Here is a 16,629-nt window from a genome sequence, read left to right as displayed (position 1 = left end):
GGCAGACAAACAAAAAGTGTTCTACTGACTCCGTGATGGTGCCACAGAAGGGACAGAATGCAATTGACTGATACGGTGGCTTCCAATGGGCTGTTAGGGCACGTACAGGAAGAGACCCCGCTCTGAATCTGAAATACACAGAAGGGTGTTGTTAAATCTCCATCGTTAAATCTCCATCATCGGGTTCCCTGAAGAGGAGGAAGGAATTCAAAATCTAAAGTGACTGGAGCATGGTCGGAGATCAAAATAGATCCTATATCAGAACTGATAACTCTCTCAACGAGTTTATTAGATATAAAGATATAATCCAACCTAGATTGAGAAAAGTGGGCAGGAGAAAAGAAAGTATATTCTTGGAGATTGGGATTACACAATCTCCAAGCATCTACCAGAGATCTGTGAGAAAGGGTCGATGTGAATTGAGAATGCATGTGAGAGGGTATACATTTGGTTTTAGAGTGTCTGTCAAGGATGGGTTCAAAAATCATATTGCAATCACCACCCATGAACAAATAGTCATCAGAGTATGTCATTAACTTAGAAAAAACTCCTGGCCAAGAAGATTTGTCAGGTGCGGTAGGTGCATACAGATTAACAGTAGTTATTGGAATCTTATCAATCAATAAAGAGACAGAAACCCATCTGCCATCACAATCTACATATTGAGTAAGCATTTGTATATGAAGATGTTTGTGACATTAGATTGCTACCCCATTACGTTTTCCTGATCCCAAAGAGGCAAAGAACTCACCCACCCATTGACGCTTTAACTTAGCAATTTTTTTATCGACAATCGGAATTTCTTGTAACAAAACAATATCTCCTTTTAAAGAGGAAAGATGAGACAGAACCCTCTGATGCTTTATAAGAAAACCTAAACCTTTAACATTCCATGAAATAACTCTAATAACTCTTAGTCATATATTACATAACGTTAACTTAAGAACATTACTGAATAAGAAAACAGTGGAAACTGGTGCAGAATCAAAATAATAAGAAAAACAAATTATGAGATGATTTTGAAACATTAGTAATATAATGAAAATTGCAAATTGGAAAAAGAGAAAGAAAGGATCAAGGATAGAAAAGGGAGTAGAAAAAGAATATGAACATTTAATAGTAGAAAGAAGATCAAGTAAAAGATATGTTAAAGGAATAGGCGATAAAGATCATTGTAAAGGGAAAGAAAGAAAAAGAAAAAGAGAAAGAAAAAATATAAAAAAGATCATAGAAACATAAAGATACCAAAACCATATAAGTGATACAAAAAATGACATACCAAGAACACACAAAAGAATTCTGGGTAACCCAATAAACCCTTGTAGGCTTGGGCAGTGAATAATACAACGTAAGAGGTGACTACAAGGGATTTTGTTTGTCTATTACTTAGATTGATTCGTTTGCAAACAATGTTTCGAGTTGGTTGTTAACAATCCAACCCAAGTGTATCCATAGGATAACAGTGCAAATTGTTGGTATTGGTTACAATAAATGAAAAAAGAGAAAAAGAGAAACAGCATTCGGTAAATTCAATTTATATGGAAAAGTATTGTATTTTGTAAATCAGAGGGTAATGAATTTAAGGGGATATACAGTACAAATCAATGTGAGCAAAAAGGTCACGAACAGATGTGTGTACAAATCAGCAAATCAGTTCACAGAAAACATCAACTCCATTATTTCACAATAGGTAACCAAGTCCAATCCTGTACAAAGGTAATTTTTAAAGAAATCAATTGCTTTGGAGGTGATGATAAGGTCGACGTTTCGGTCTTTGTTGCAGATGTCTATAAGACCATCATCAGGACTAAAGTGTTTTGCAGAAAGAGCCCCCTATGTAAAAACAATAGGACAATGTCACATTATGTGCCAAATGAATCCAATGACATCATAAACACATATTTACAAACAGAACAGACACCGTGTGCTAGAACGTAAAAGGATGTTTCTAAAATATTTACATTTGTGAATTAAGACCATAACTTTCGCTATACAGTCATTGATTCATAGGTCAACTAATTAGCATTGGTTTAGCCAACAAGCCTCTAGTTGGTCGGTCTTCGAATAGAGCATGAACACCACCCTCTCTCTCTGTATCATTCATAGAGTGGAAGTCGACTTACTTGGCCAGAATGAGAAGGGTATTTGAGGCAATTTATTGCAGAGTAGATATACAACACCGCAGAGATCGGTCGGGAAAAATATGAAATGTCTGAACAACTTATAATTAGTTGGTCTCACTGGATCAGATCTCTAGTGCGAGAATATTCATACCTGTTTGAATTCTTGTGATCAAATATGTATTTTGAATCTGCTTGACCGTCCAGCATGTAATGAAGGAGGGTTCCTGATGTCACAATCCGACTGTGTCCCTACGAATAAACAAGGATCAATTTGTTTACCCCAAATGAATCTAGATCTGCGAGTTTAAATGAAGACCATCGTCTTCTAGATCAAACTTATATCACAGTGTGGTTGCTGCTCTAGTAAGTTATGTGATGCAGCAGTAAGCGGCGAAAACATTTGTCGCTGAATTAGAGGCTTGGGAACGGGTTGGTTAAATAGCGTGAAGCGTGTAAGCGATTGGAAATGCAGTCAATCTGTTGTATTATGCTGATAAGATAAGTCAAGAAGAAAGAGGTATAGTAGCTCCCCCCCACTAGAGATCTATCAAACGGATTTCTTTGTAGGACACTTTATTTGAATTATGTGCTACCAAGGACTTTAACAAATATTTCAAAAGGCAAGAACTGTAAACAGAGCCATGGTGACTCCAACTGTTTGGTGATGCACCTAGCTTTAACGCATAGGTGCAAACCCTCTTTCTAATAAAGAGAGGTAAACAAAAGCATACTAATACAAGTAGAACTTCGTCCAAGTGATGAACCTCACACGCCTTGACTTACATTAAGGTTGTGTAGAGGCGGCACATCTACGGTAAATCTAGCTGTAGTCTGCTTCCAGCGGGATGCAGAACTTGACGGCCGCTTGATTTTTAAAGTCCATGAACCGTAAGTTAATACCGGTCGAGTCAGAGCACGGCTGCTGAGGGAGTCAATGTTTGACAAATGGGAAAATCGCGATTGCGTCGGCCATGTTTGTATGTCTCGTTTCACACTATAATTATACATATCACAGTAGTAATGCTCATGATAGAGACCTTGTTGATCTTTTTATATACACATTTATATCATTACAATCACAATGAAATAGTGAAAGAGTACTAAATGGCAGCAATATTTCAACAACGTTTGTTCGAAAATAATTTTTTATATGTACAACAGCGTAGCAGCAAAGGCACATGCGACATATTTAACGGACAATCATCATTCAATTGTGCAATTGATTTCGCACGCACTGTTTATTCAAAAAAGAGTATTTATGTACATACAACAGCGTAGCAGCAAAGGCACATGCGACATATTTAGCGGCCAATCATTCAGTTGTGCAATTGATATCGCACGCAAATATTTAGCGGCAATCATCATTCAGTTGTGCCATTGATTTCACATATTTCTGGGGGAGCAAATGTTGCTTATGAACGGACAAAAGTAGAAAGTTGGGGGGAGAAGGAGGATAAACTAAACTAGGTTGGCCTCCTAATCAACGTAGCAGAAAAAGTGAGAATCCAAAGTATCGGATTCAGAGACCTAGTTTGTATGTTGGTCACTGAACAAATTCTCTCAGTACTGACCAAAAAAGAAAGAAACATTTCTTTCTTAGTGTCCCCTCACTCACCGGGGTTTCCCCACGGTGACATGCTTCATCATTGGGGCCATCCCAGTTCTCTACGAAAAGGGGCGTGCTGCGACTAGCGAACTACGCAGGAGCACTTTTATCGTGAAAGACTATGTGTGGTGTAAAAGTGAGATAGTGACAGAGTGGGTGTATGTGATTATTAAAAAATACCGTGCTAGTGGGCCTCAACAATTTTATTTAGCTCCTAGATTGGTATATTAAAAGGGGGTTAGACACTGCAATTTAACCTTTAATTAGGGCTAAATCAGTGTGTGGTCAACATGTTTCAAGCTCCCCAGGCTTTTCGTCAGGACCATACAGGGACCAGCCCTGTATTTACCACTCCTATGTATCCCTGATGTGGTATACAAAAAACTATAAAAATTATTAAACGCTGTTATCTGTAAAACATGCGTATTATACATACGATTTGTACTTTTGCGTTGTGCCTGTAAAAAGAACACATGATTAGTGACAGGGTTACCCCTCCATGACGGAAGGGTATCACACATTTAATTCACGACTTGTTTTCGGGTAATGATTGTCCCGTTTGCACCATACTGGTGCGTGCAAGCTTTCCAGTCCAGTGCATGCATGAATAAATCGATGGTTGTGAATTCACACATATAAACAACATATGACTTATTGTGACTATAGACATGACACACACAACATAAAGGTACTGATGGCAAAAAAAGGATATTTACATATAGCGGTGCTTAATAGCACTTCATGGTCTTAGGTGCGGGGCAGGATCACCTCATGGAAACATTGCTGTTGATTTCAAGATAGAAAATAGCGTGTTTCAATTCAGGTTTGTTCGTTGTTTTTAAAGCTCGAAAGAATGTCTCGAGAGACAAACTTTTCCCCATCTGTTCGGGCATTGCACTTACTTCCTTAATGGCGACACCGCACTGTGTTACCTACTCGTTCCCCTCCGGACCGCATCTTGGGGCTGGTTCTGCGAGGACTGTTTCTTAAGGAGACCGCATTTCCGGGTCTATTGTTTAGGAACTAGACCGTCAATCGATAGCGGCCATCTTGGGCGTATGCCGAGTCAGTGGACAATAAAGAGGTTGAAAAAAAGGTTCGCTGTGGCTATCGAACGTTGTACTACGAGAGTCCCAATCAACACTTCATGTTTTATTTATGTTTTATATTTGAACATGGAAGATAGTTTGCTCGGTTTCTATTTTGGTACAATTTTAATTTTTAGAAAGCACCAAACTTCTTGAATGATCCTTTGTATTAGAAACGCATATTGCAGCCATGTTCTCTTTCAGTTTCAGATGTTGCACAAAATATAAAGACGAGGTTGTATTTGGCATAGACTCATCAATGAATACATATTAAACAACTCTCCATTTTTTGAGGCTATTCTTAGGCAGATATAGACTGATTATGGGTCATTTTTGGTGTGATGTTGAGTCATGAGGCACTTAATGGGACCTAGCCAGTTTGTCTTAGTTCTAATCGGTTACAGTTAATCACCAAAAGCACCCCAAGGAATGTCATCATTCAATCCAAGGGTGTCCGTATGTAATTTGAAAACCCATCTTTGTTCTCGCTCGTGTAATATCTTCTCAAGATTTTCTCTGTTTTTTACACTTTCCAACACTACCCATGTCAGATCATTTGGTGTGTGGTTCTGCTCGATAAAGTGACTTGTCATCCTGGTGGTGGCTCGTTTGCAGCGGATGGTACTCCTATGTTCTACGATGCACGTGCTCACCTTCCTGGTTGTCATGCCTACATAGTGTAAATTGCAGGTACATGTAATCAAGTAGACCACTCCACTGGTATTACAGTTGGAAAAATTTCGTAATTCCCATTTCGTGTTGTTGTTAAAAATTACCGATTTTGTTACTGACGTCAAATGACAGACACTGCAATTATTGCAGGGATAATGCCCGCGATCTCGCAGTGGAAATGGCAGGGGCAGGTCGAGTGTGTACCAGGTAGTCTTTCAAATTTTTTCCCCGGCGGTGACTGAACATGGGGGTTGGTATATTTAATCCACCACTATTGATCATTGGCCAATGTTTCTTGACTATCTTAGACACCTTGTCTGGTACTTGGTTGAAAGTCGTGATGCAGATTGGTCTTTTATTTTCGCTTTGTGCCTCCTCCCTTGGTTCCAATAAGGCATCTCTGTCATTGTTACTTGCACGTTTCTTCGCATTCTTTACCAGTTTCTTTGGATATTTCCTTGATTGCAGTTTCTTGCTTAGATCTTCCGCCTGTATAAGGTAATCTTGTTTGTTGCTGCAATTTCTCCGCAGTCTTAAAAATTGACCAAAGGGAAGATTTTGTCTCAGGTGTCGCGGATGGAAACTGTCATAGGCTAGTAGGCAATTTCGAGCTGTTTCCTTGATATGAGTAGTTGTAGTCAAAGCCCCCGAATCCGCCCAAATGTTCAAATCTAAGAACACCAGATGCGATCTGCTCATGGAACTGGTGAACTTTAAGAATCTGTCTTAATCTGTCAGTAACAAAATCGGTCATTTTTAACAACGACACGAAATGGGAAGTACGACATTTTTCCAACTGTAATACCAGTGGAGTGGTCTACTTGATTACATGTACCTGCAATTTACACTATGTAGGCATGACAACCAGGAAGGTGAGCACGCGCATCGTAGAACATAGGAGTACCATCCGCTGCAAACGAGCCACCACCAGGATGACAAGTCACTTTATCGAGCAGAACCACACACCAAATGATCTGACATGGGTAGTGTTGGAAAGTGTAAAAAACAGAGAAAATCTTGAGAAGATATTACACGAGCGAGAACAAAGATGGGTTTTCAAATTACATGCGGACACCCTTGGATTGAATGATGACATTCCTTGGGCTGCTTTTGGTGATTAACTGTAACCAATTAGAACTAATACAAACTGGCTAGGTCCCATTAAGTGCCTCATGACTCAACATCACACCAAAAATGACCCATAATCAGTCTATATCTGCCTAAGAATAGCCTCAAAAAATGGAGAGTTGTTTAATATGTATTCATTGATGAGTCTATGCCAAATACAACCTCGTCTTTATATTTTGTGCAACATCTGAAACTGAAAGAGAACATGGCTGCAATATGCGTTTCTAATACAAAGGATCATTCAAGAAGTTTGGTGCTTTCTAAAAATTAAAATTGTACCAAAATAGAAACCGAGCAAACAGTATCTTTCATGTTCAAATATAAAACTTAAATAAAACATGAAGTGTTGATTGGGACTCTCGTAGTACAATGTTCGATAGCCACAGCGAACCTTTTTTTCAACCTCTTTATTGTCCACTGACTCGCCATACGCCCAAGATGGCCGCTATCGATTGACGGTCTAGTTCCTAAACAATAGACCCGGAAATGCGATCTCCTTAAGAAACAGTCCTCGCAGAACCAGCCCCAAGATGCGGTCCGGAGGGGAACGAGTAGGTAACACAGTGCGGTGTCGCCATTAAGGAAGTAAGTGCAATGCCCGAACAGATGGGGAAAAGTTCGTCTCTCGAGACATTTTTTCGAGCTTTAAAAACAACGAACGAACCTGAATTGAAACACGCTATTTTCTATCTTGAAATCAACAGCAATGTTTCCAAGAGGTGATCCTGCCCCCCACCTAAGACCATGAAGTGCTATTAAGCACCGCTATATGTAAATATCCTTTTTTTGCCATCAGTACCTTTATGTTGTGTGTGTCATGTCTATAGTCACAATAAGTCCTATGTTGTTTATATGTGTGAATTCACAACCACCAATTTATTCATGCATGCACTGTACTGGAAAGCTTGCACGCACCAGTATGGTGCAAACGGGACACTCATTACCCGAAAACAAGTCGTGAATTAAATGTGTGATACCCTTCCGTCATGGAGGGGTAACCCTGTCACTAATCATGTGTTCTTTTTACAGGCACAACGCAAAAGTACACATCTTATGTATAATACGCATGTTTTATAGTTAACAGCGTTTAATAATTTTTATAGTTTTTTGTATACCACATCAGGGATACATCGGAGTGGTAAATACAGGGCTGGTCCCTGTATGGTCCTGACGAAAAGCCTGGGGAGCTTGAAACATGTTGACCACACACTGATTTAGCCCTAATTAAAGGTTAAATTGCATTGTCTAACCCCCTTTTAATATACCAATCTAGGAGCTAAATAAAATTGTTGAGGCCCACTAGCACGGTATTTTTAATAATCACATACACCCACTCTGTCACTATCTCACTTTTACACCACACATAGTCTTTCACGATAAAAGTGCTCCTGCGTAGTTCGCTAGTCGCAGCACGCCCCTTTTCGTAGAGAACTGGGATGGCCCCAATGATGAAGCATGTCACCGTGGGGAAACCCCTGTGAGTGAGGGGACACTAAGAAAGAAATTTTCTTTCTTTTTTGGTCAGTACTGAGAGAATTTGTTCAGTGACCAACATACAAACTAGGTCTCTGAATCCGATACTTTGGATTCTCACTTTTTCTGCTTATGAACGGACAACCAAGCGCTGTCCAACAAACTATAAGGCATATATTTTGAGGGTGTGTCTCATTACAGCTAATAAGTATAGTACTCATGTCCGAAGTCCCAGACGCTATCTGGTACCATAGACAAACCAGAATAAGCAATGGATATATTAATCAATGGAAACTTCAATGAGTCAGAATCAGTAATTAGAACTGGTATTGACCTATGCTTTAGGTTAGACAAGCTAGCGTTTGCCATTCTGTTGAGGAATTAAGTCAATTTCTGACAGAATCCGCAAAGCAGATCCAACGTTGTTCCTTCATAGTCAGAATACGGTCAACATTTGGTTGTCTAATTGAAGCTTTGACAATCTCTACAACCCACCAGAGTATCTCTTTCTCAGTGTGTTTTTTCAGTTAGAAATGATCAACCAATGGGGCATTTTCAGTACGACGACGAATTCTAGACTGGTGTTGGAGAATACGTTTCTTTACGATCTGGGTTGTTTTACCAAAATATCTGAGCCCGCAAGGGCATTGAATGCAATACACCACATTGGGCGTGTTGCAATTCGAAAACACTTTCAGGGGGATCGTCTTGCCTCTGAGTTGAAAACTTTTAAGGTTACTGGTGGTCTGACATGCTAGACAATGATTACACTTATAGTGTCCCGTAACTGGACTCAATTGGCGCATGTTATCAACCAAATTGGTATCCTTCTCTCGGTAAGCGTGGACCAGACGGTCTCTCAAGTTATCACCTCTTTTAAAAGCAAACATGGGTTTCTCAGTTAATTCCGGTTAGTTAGATAATAGTGACCAATGCTTAATTACCAGTTTTTTAACCGCATTGGTCGCTGTGCCAAAAGTCGTGACACACACCAGTTTGGATAAAGGTGTTTTGGTTTTAACCTGCAACAACGACTCTCGTTCGTTGTACCACGCACGTTTGAGAGAACTTTTGAGGAGTCTGTTGGGATAGCCACGAGCATGTAGTTTGATTTTTAGCTGCTGGGCTTCAGAGAAATAGTCAACCCTTCTCGAACAGTTCCTCCGTAAACTGAGGAGCTGCCCGAAGGGGAGACCATCCTTTAGGGCCTGTGGATGGTGACTGTTGAATTTAAGAAGAGTTTTTATCGCAGTTGGTTTTGTAAACAATGTGGTGTAAAGTGTGTTGTTTTCACTTACTTTGATAGAGATGTCTAAAAAAATCCATGCTGTTTGGATTGTGTACAAGAGTAAATTGAAGATTCTGATTTTTGGCATTAATCCATTGATGGAATTCCAAGAGGGCCTCACAGGTTCCCCGCCAAAAAATGAAAATATCATCAATGTATCGCAGCCAGCATCTCAAGCTGGCTGCTTACGGATTGTTGGGATTGTAGATGAATTTTTCTTCGAAATCGGACACATAGATATTTGCTATGTCGGGCGCAAAAACTGAGCCCATTGCTACCCCTTTCTGTTGTTGAAAGAATGTTCTCTCACAAATGAAAAAATTCTCGGAATTCGAATACATTCCAAGATAAAACTTGTTGGAACAGCATGGGGTCTCGGTCTATTCTCAAGATTATTCAAAATCAATAAGAGATCAGTTTGAGGAATGTTCGTGTATAAGCTCTCGATGTCCATGGACACCAAGAGTTCACTAGTGCTGTCAAAGTGCAAGTTTTCAACTACATTGATTACTGCTGTAGTGTCCCTGATATAATGCTCCACCTCTGTGGCAAAAGGGCGAATAAAGAAATCTGCATACTGTGCTAGGGGTTTAAGGATCGAGTTGCACCCCGACACTATAGGTCGACCCGGTGGACATGTAAGGCTTTTGTGCACTTTCGGCAGTATGTAAATAGCAGGAACTGTTGGTGATTTATTGATGAGGAATGAGGCTTCTTTTTCGCTGAGCCAGCTGCCATCATGACCTGTTTTACTCTTCTCTAGGATCTTTTTCTCTGATCTAGAGGTGGGATTGCCTGGCAGTTTACAGTAGTGTGTTTCAACTGTAAGTTGTTTCTGAAGTTCGGTGTTGTATGCCGTCTCGTCCCAGAGGACAATTCCACTGCCTTTGTCGGCTGGTTTGATTACAGTTTTTGGAAATGTTTGTAAACAAATTAGGGCAAGTTGGTGCTCCTTTGAGAGATTATAGTTGATGTGTATTGGTTTCCTGAAAAGATTTTCAATCTCTGTAATGAAAGCGTTTTCAAATGTGATAACTTCTTTGGCAACCATGCCATTAGATGGGAAAAAAAGTTGAACTGTGATGTAGACCTGTTGTATCATGTCCTGATGGTAAAGACTTATTAGCAAAAAAAAATTTAAGTCTGACAATCTTAAAAGATTTGTATAATTCCAATTGAGTGGAAAACAATTCGGTTTTGTTGGTAGGTACCAATGAAAGCCCTTCAGAGAGTACTGAGATTTCAGTCTCAATAAGTTGGTGTTTTGATGGATTATAGATAGGGATAGTTGTATTGTCATCTACCATTCGTAATACTGATTTCTTGTGCTGCGGAAGCCGGTTGTGTAACGATTCCACGGCCATCCTCCCCTCAATGATCTTTGCCTCAGTGGTTGGCCTGGGCCCCTTCCGTCCTGGCCTAAAAAAGCCTGTTTAGATGTAGAGGGTTGTTGTTCCTGCCCTTGTCTGGACTGGTGATCAAATCCTCTCTCACTATCAGTGTCTGAATCAGTGGCAGAGAAGGTTGCCCGTTTCTCTGGACCACGATGGGGACACTGATGTGCACCCTGGGAATGATAGAAATCCTTTGCTAGATAGAGATATGTTCTCTCTTTACTGTATCATTTGATATCTAGATGTAATGTGTTGTTTTTTTTGTGAGAATTAAAATCTTCAAAGTCTTTAATTGTGAGCGCTATTTTATCAAGTAGTGCTTTGGCATTCACAATATTCGTGTCGGAGCTGATTTTATTTTCCAGTTTCTCTATTTCCTTTGTTAAGGATTTTATATGTCTGAGTGCAGTCTCAATACTAAGCACCATCCAAGTGCTAGAGCACTTGTTGGAGGCAAAGCTGAAGTGTAACTTGAAATCCTCGTCCTCAATAAAAATTATTGGTATATTTTTAATTTGAAGACCGGTAGGAATGATATTTGCATTCAGACAATCTGTAAGGAATTTAGCATGGAGTTCTGTACGGACCAATTTTTTTACGTAGTCTCTCAAGTTGGTTGAGATCAGACTCACAAGGGAGATGTGTGGTCGATCCTCGACCTCCTAACAGGGATGGACCAGATGCAATTTTCAAGACGTATTCGTCCCTGTATGAAAAAGTCTGTGTACGCCAAGATCAAATAAATACAATAGAGGAGACAAACAATATCTCACACACAACAAACGTGCGTCTGCGCGATAAGACGCAAAAGAATTCTGGGTAACCCAATAAACCCTTGTAGGCTTGGGCAGTGAATAATACAACGTAAGAGGTGACTACAAGGGATTTTCTTTGTCTATTACTTAGATTGATTCGTTTGCAAACAATCTTTGAGTTGGTTGTTAACAATCCAACCCAAGTGTATCCAGAGGATAACAGTGCAAATTGTTGGTATTGATTACAATAAATGAAAAAAGAGAAACAGCACACAGTAAAGTCAATTTATATGGAAAAGTATTGTATTTTGTAAATCAGAGGGTAATGAATTTAAGGGGATATACAGTACAAATCAATGTGAGCAAAAAGGTCACGAACAGATGTGTGTACAAATCAGCAAATCAGTTCACAACCGAAAACATTAACTCCATTATTTCACAATAGGTAGCCAAGTCCAATCCTGTACAAAGGTTACTTTTAAAGAAATCAATTGCTTTGGAGGTGATGATAAGTTTGACGTTTCGGTCTCTGTTGCAGATGTCTATAAGACCATCATCAGGACTAAAGTGTTTTGCAGAAAGAGCCCCCAAGTAAAAACAATAGGACAATGTCGCATTATGTGCCAAATGAATCCAGTGACATCATAAACACATATTTACAAATGGAACAGACACCGTGTGCTAGAACATAAAAGGATGTTTCCAAAATATTTTCACTTGTGAATTAAGACCATAATTTTCGCTATACAGTTATTGATTCATAGGTCAACTAATTAGCATTGGTTTAGACAACAAGCCTCTAGTTGGTCGGTCTTCGAATAGAGCATGAACCCCACCCTCTCTCTCTGTATCATTCATAGAGTGGAAGTCTACTTACTTGGCCAGAATGAGAAGGGTATTTGAGGCAATTAATTGCAGAGTAGATATACAACACCGCAGAGATCTGTCGGGAAAAATATGAAATGTCTGAACAACTTATAATTAGTTGGTCTCACTGGATCAGATCTCTAGTGCGAGAATATTCATGCCTGTTTGAATTTGTGTGATCAAATATGTATTTTGAATATGCTTGACCGTCCAGCATGTAATGAAGGAGGGTTCCTGATGTCACAATCCGACTGTGTCACTACTAATAAACAAGGATCAATTTGTTTACCACAAATGAATGTAGATCTGCGAGTTTAAATGAAGACCATCCTCTTCTAGATCAAACTTACATCACAGTGTGGTTGCTGCTCAAGTAAGTTATGTGATGCAGCAGTAAGCGGTGAAAACAGTCATCGCTGAATTAGAGGCTTGGGAACGGGTTGGTTAAATAGCGTGTAAGCGATTGGAAATGCAGTCAAGCTGTTGTATTACGCTGATAAGAAGACTTACTTTAAGGTTGTTTAATCAAGCGGCCGTCGAGTTCTGCATCCCGCCGGAAGCAGACAACTGCTAGGTTTCCCGTAATTGTGCCGCCTCTGCACAACCTTAATGTAAGTCATTGCGTGTGACGTTCGTAGAGTGAAGCGTGTAAGTGATTGGAAATGCAGTCAAGCTGTTGTATTACGCTGATAAGATAAGTCAAGAAGAACGAGGTATAGTAGCTCCCCTGATAGGGATCTATCAAACGGATTTCTTTGTAGGACACTTTATTTGAATTATGTGCTACCAAGGACTTTAACAAATATTTCAAAAGGTATGAACTGTAAACAGAGCCATGGTGACTCCGACTGTTTGGTGAGGCACCGAGCTTTAACGCATAGGTGCAAACCCTCTTTCTAATAAAGAGAGGTAAAGGAAAGCATACTAATACAAGTAGATCTTCGTCCAAGTGACGAACGTCACACGCAATGACTTACATTAAGGTTGTGTAGAGGCTGCACAATTACGGGCAATCTAGCTGTTGTCGGCTTCCAGCGGGATGCAGAACTTGACGGCCGCTTGATTACACAACCTTAATGTAAGTCTTCTTATCAGCGTAATACAACAGCTTGACTGCATTTCCAATCGCTTACACGCTTCACGCTATTTAACCAACCCGTTCCCAAGCCTCTAATTCCGCGACAAATGTTTTCGCCGCTTACTGCTGCATCACATAACTTACTAGAGCAGCAACCACACTGTGATATAAGTTTGATCTAGAAGAGGATGGTCTTCATTTAAATTCGCAGATCTACATTCATTTGTGGTAAACAAATTGATCCTTGTTTATTCGTAGGGACACAGTCGGATTGTGACATCAGGAACCCTCCTTCATTACATGCTGGACGGTCAAGCAGATTCAAAATACATATTTGATCACACAAATTCAAACAGGTATGAATATTCTCGCACTAGAGATCTGATCCAGTGAGCACCAACTAATTATAAGTTGTTCAGACATTTCACATTTCTCCCGACAGATCTCTGCGGTGTTTTATATCTACTCTGCAATTAATTTCCTCAAATACCTTCTCATTCGGGCCAAGTAAGTCGACTTCCACTCTATGAATGATACCGAGAGAGAGGGTGGTGTTCATGCTCTATTCGAAGACCGACCAACTAGAGGCTTGTTGTCTAAACCAATGCTAATTAGTTGACCTATGAATCAATGACTGTATAGCGAAAGTTATGGTCTTAATTCACAAATGTAAATATTTTAGGAACATCCTTTTATGTTCTAGCACACGGTGTCTGTTCTATTTGTAAATATGTGTTTATGATGTCATTGGATTAATTTGGCACATAATGTGACATTGTCCTATTGTTTTTATATAGGGGGCTCTTTCTGCAAAACACTTTAGTCCTGATGATGGTCTTATAGACATCTGTCCTATTGTTTTTATATAGGGGGCTCTTTCTGCAAAACACTTTAGTCCTGATGATGGTCTTATAGACATCTGCAACAAAGACCGAAACATCAACCTTATCATCACCTCCAAAGCAATTGATTTCTTTCAAAGTAACCTTTGTACAGGATTGGACTTGGTTACCTATTGTGAAATAATGGAGTTGATGTTTTCTGTTATGAACTGATTTACACACACATCTGTTCGTGACCTTTTTGCTCACATTGATTTGTACTGTATATCCTCTTAAATTCATTACCCTGTGATTTACAAAATACAATACTTTTCCATATAAATTTACTTTACCGTGTGCTGTTTCTCTTTTTTCATTTATTGTAACCAATACCAACAATTTGCACTGTTATCCTATGTATACACTTGGGTTGGATTGTTAACAACCAACTCGAAAGATTATTTGCAAACGAATCAATCTAAGTAATAGACAAACAAAATCCCTTGTAGTCACCTCTTACGTTGTATTATACCAAGAACACAGCAAAGGTTGAGGGTAGTGGAGCCTCAGGAGGGGATAGTACATCAACTGGAGCTCCAATGACGAGAACGAGAGGAAGACAAAATACCATCAGTCAAATGGATATTCACACGAATGAAAATGGATGAGATTGAAACCTAATGAGGAAGAATAAGATACAAATTACGAATAAAATAACAAATACATCATACAAAATCACAATCAAAACATTATAATAAAAAAGGAGAAACAGACCAACATTAAATAGCGATTCTGGAAACATCCATGTCTTTTTGTCTGCAATCTTCCAAGAATCTTTGAAGGAGGCGAGCATCTTCATATGCAGTAGTCTTATTTTTGTACGTGACTTTAAAGAGACAGGAACGGATAAGTCCAAATCTGGCGTTAAGATCTCGTAATGCTGGTCTCATGTCCAAAAAATTGCTTTTGTTTATCTGATGTGGCTTTGGCATAATCTTGTGAGAAGAAAAGATTGGAACCCTGCCTCGAGATTCTACCTTTAGCAGCTTGTAAAACTTTCAGCAGATCTGTATACTCCAAAAAGTACAGTATCACTCCTCGCTGTTTAGTTGATTAATTTATCGAGTGAGAGATATGACCTAAGTGGTGAGCATGTGGAATATTCAAAGGTGGAGATATAGGAATATCTAACAGCTTTGGAAGAAAAGATTGAAAAATGGAGATCGCAAGTCCCTCAATCAAACCATAAATGCAAAGATTATTGCGCCTTTTGCGGGTTTCAAGATTTTCAACCTGTTTCTGAAGACTTGAGATCTGCAACTGCATTGAGGGAACTTGACCCTCAGTAGATTGAAAGGAATCTATATTATTCTCCAAATAAGCCACTCTAGTCTCCATGTGGGACCATTTATCATCTAATTGCTGCAGACGTGTATTAGTCTCCTCCATATAAGGTTTAAGGGCTCAAATTTCGTCTAGAATTAATTCCATTCATATAGGAGGCAGAGAAACTGTTGGTGATGATAGATCTTGTTTGACCCTCTTCACAGGTGACTGCGCTCATGAGATAGGGAGTTATGACATTACTTTGGACATTGAAACGTTAGATACCGAAGGATTTGATGTTACCTGGTCTGAGTCTACAATATTATCTTGAAGAACACTGAAAGGGTTGAAGTCCGCCACTGAAGTAGAAGACATTGCCTTAGAGCGTTGAGCTGACTTTGTTCTCCCCATGCAAGAAAGTCACAGAGAAGTGATAATATAGAAATTAGGAAAAAACAACAGCAAAACCATCCAACAAATGACCCAAAAATATTTAGGAGTCACAATTAAGAGAGTTTGCCACAAAATAGATTTCCAGGTAAAAAAATCCAAGGAGAGTAGAATTAGTGAATGAAATAGACATACCTCCAAACAATTCTTCAAACGGAGCACCATAAATCAAGAAAAAAGAACTTGCCTGAAGAAATGCAAAAAGAAGGTAGTAAATTACGAATTTATAATGTCCTGAAGTGAGAAAAAATGATCTACCTCATTCTGTCAGGAGAATTCACCGCTCGCGGTAAAACAAAATGGTGGCAGCGAGTTTCAATTCACTCGCGTTGGCCCGTAATGAAGTAAATATGCGTACCACTTACCGTGGGAATTCTTAGAAAATAGCTCACATTGCTCCCACCATCTTCCGCGAAGCAGCGGCTTATTTCCACGCCGTTCGCTGATGTGGACGTTGCTGAAAAACGAAGACAAGCGCCCGCTCCATCACGGAGCTCACGGGAGTGCGGCCATCACCGATGGTGTCCATGCCACGCCCCCTGCATAATTTTTTTTTGAAA

Source organism: Lissotriton helveticus, chromosome 4_1, assembly GCF_964261635.1.
Source record: "Lissotriton helveticus chromosome 4_1, aLisHel1.1, whole genome shotgun sequence".
NCBI lineage: Eukaryota > Metazoa > Chordata > Amphibia > Caudata > Salamandridae > Lissotriton > Lissotriton helveticus.
This window is presented reverse-complemented; position numbering follows the sequence as displayed.